Source organism: Miscanthus floridulus, chromosome 16 (assembly GCF_019320115.1).
Source record: "Miscanthus floridulus cultivar M001 chromosome 16, ASM1932011v1, whole genome shotgun sequence".
Classification (NCBI taxonomy): domain Eukaryota; kingdom Viridiplantae; phylum Streptophyta; class Magnoliopsida; order Poales; family Poaceae; genus Miscanthus; species Miscanthus floridulus.
In genome coordinates, this window is record NC_089595.1 from 23,987,580 (window position 1) to 23,990,671 (window position 3,092).

General features: G+C 48.3%; 1 pseudogene; it reads left to right on the forward strand.

Moving 5' to 3' along the window:
• Positions 1-1,696: 1,696 nt before the first annotated feature.
• On the forward strand, positions 1,697-2,580 carry LOC136513758 (chitinase 10-like; annotated as a pseudogene).
• The last annotated feature ends 512 nt before the right edge of the window (positions 2,581-3,092 follow it).

The following is a 3,092-nucleotide window of genomic DNA, read 5'->3' on the forward strand; positions in this document are numbered from 1 at the left end:
TCAAGAGATATAACTCGAAACCACCTATCAACTTACATTCCAATTATAGAGAAAAACCTTGACGTTGTTTCTTCTATTCTCTTGCACTACGAAGAGAGATTGCCAAAGCCCATAAAATTCAATCATCCTCCTACAAAAGAAGGTGTCTAATAGTGCATCTAAAACATCTCATATTCTTAAGTCCACATGTCCTTTGCCAAGGATGCACCAAGAAGCCAAAAGCACTTGCAAACACCAAACGACTATGGAGGCGCATTGTTGCTTTGATGTGTAGAAAGCCTATATAACTTCTTTTATTTTTGGGTATCGATTCATGCATTTATACTCATCGCATAAAACATAAAAAGATACTATCATTGGATATGGTTAAATTATCATTCATAACTTTCTCAGGTTCAACAAAAAGTATTTTATAGTGAACTTTTTAAATAGCCAATTTTTCAAAGTTACATGAAACACAAAATTTTGAATAGGCTCCACAGAGCGAAAAACATTTTATTGGAACAATTTTGTGCAAACAACCCTTTTCTTATCCAATAGGTTGTACTAGAACAAACGCACAAACCACCCAATCCCTCCCCCCCCCCCCCCCCCCCCCCACCTACACCTTTTAAAGCATATATGTTTAGAAAAAATTATAGTAAAAGAAATTTCATTAGAAAACAAAAAGGAAACAAAAAATATACTACGTATTATACAAGAACTTTATTTAAAACATAGTTGAAAGAATATACTTCATCTTTTCTAAATTACAGCTTACTTTGACCTTATCCAATATAGTTCTAAGTGAAACTTGTCTAACTTTAATCAAGTTTTTTTAAAAAAAACTACTTACTAACGAGTCCATCCCAAAATTTACGATTCGCATCACTGAAAAATTACCACGCCTAAATTAACTAGGCCGTAGGGGATAATAAACAAATAAAATGGCTCATGGTGAAATTTTGCCTAATATTAGGTGCAGGCCCATCCAAGCGCTTGGGCTAATCTCTCGCCAACGCCGGCCTCTAGCCTTGCCACCTCGTGGGCGTTGGGCCGCCCCCTCAGGTCTCCTTGTCTCGGTCGTTCAAGGCTGGCGAGCCACGCCATGTCCTCTCCCTCCGTCCCTAAGCACCAACTTTGTGGGATTATTGACATAGTATAAAGTTGTCAAAATCATAGATTCTAAATTAGGTCAAAAATTTTGGTAGGATCGCAATAATAATCGTAAAAATCGTAGAAATGTATGCTCTACTAACTAAGATCGTAGAACGTTAAGATCGTAACCAAGATGTGTAAAATTTATTTGGCAAAATTGTACGTAGATTTTAACTAGTATGCCTGAACTACTGTCAATACCGCCGGCCCCGGTAGACGATACAGACAGTCGAGGACGGAGCTAGCTGGTAGCAGCCCACGAGCCCTTGTCGACGCAGCACATGCAGGGCGGCCGTTGACCTTGCCCAAATTTCAAGGATGAGATCAGCACTCCATGTCGCAGGTGAATTAACAAGATCAAGTCAACTGTGAGTCTGGAGACAGATGAGCCATATCGCCGCCAGCCACCTCAATTCCGCCATTCCCAACGGCCAGGAGGATGCGTCCATGCACATGGCCGCCATGTGAATGTGTTGTCGACTAGCATGCACAGTAATGGAGGAGTATATATATGTGCACGGCCTCCACGGCTTGCATGCATAGCAATAGCTAACTAGCAATGGCACGCCTGTTGTTCCTTCGCCCCGTCCTGCTGGCCGCCGCCGCCTGCTTGTCGGTCTGGATGATCTCCGACGCCGGCGTGGCGGAGGCGGGCTTCGGCTACCACGGCGACGACGACAACGACAACGACTGCAAGAGCCGCGTGGCGTCGATCGTGACGGAGAAGCTATACGGCGACATGTTCAAGCACAAGGACGACGCCGCGTGCCCGGCGCACGGCTTCTACAACTACACCTCACCTCCTTCCTGCGCACCGCGGCGCGGTTCCCGGAGTTCGGCGGCGACGGCGACGCCGCCACACGGAAGCGGGAGGTGGCGGCGTTCCTGGCGCAGATCTCGCACGAGACGACGGGCGGGTGGGCGACGGCGCCCGACGGGCCCTACGCGTGGGGGCTCTGCTTCAAGGAGGAGATCAGCCCGCCCAGCAACTACTGCGACGCCAGCAGCACGCGGTGGCCGTGCGTCCCCGGCAAGTCGTACCACGGCCGGGGCCCCATCCAGCTGTCGTGGAACTTCAACTACGGGCCGGCGGGGCAGGCGCTGGGCTTCGACGGGCTGGGCAACCCGGAGGTGGTGGCCGCCGATCCGGAGGTGGCGTTCAAGACGGCGCTGTGGTTCTGGATGACGCCCCGGGCGCCCAAGCCGTCGTGCCACGATGTGATGGTGGGGCGGTACCGGCCTACCGACGCCGATGTCGCCGCCAACCGGGTGGCGGGGTTCGGGCTCACCACCAACATCATCAACGGCGGCATCGAGTGCGGTAAGACCGGCGTCCCGCAGGTGGACGACCGGATCGGCTTCTTCCGGAGGTACTGCGAGTTGCTCGGCGTCGACGTTGGGCCCAGCTTGGACTGCGCTCAGCAGCAGCCTTACTCTTCTTAATTATTAGTCGATCGACGATCGATCGCCTTCCTCCTCCTGCTGCTGCTGCTGTTTATCTTTAATTTCGATTCCATTGGTGTACTCACTGATGAGTTTATCTTTGCCAACGTACGTTCAATAATGATGTGATGGGGTTGCTTACAAGTTACTTACAAATCAGGCGGAATGCACGGTTGAATCCTAACGGGTTGCAAGAGTGTACTGTGAAAAGTACGATGAGTGCGCGCTAGCTCAGGAGCAGAACAGATTGATTACATGGACGTAGGGCGTATTTGGATGCTGCCTCACCTGGGAGCAGAACTGTGGTGAATTTTTTTATGATGCGCTAACTATTGTAGGCTTGAAGTGTAGTAAAAATTTCATACTCATTGATTATATATAAGTTAGCCCACCATAAAAAAATTCACCATAATTATACCATAGAATCTGCAGCTATGAATTAATTACAGAAAAGCATAGATCTAAAGCTACAGCAAAACATTTGTACTAAAGCATACCATATTATATGTTCA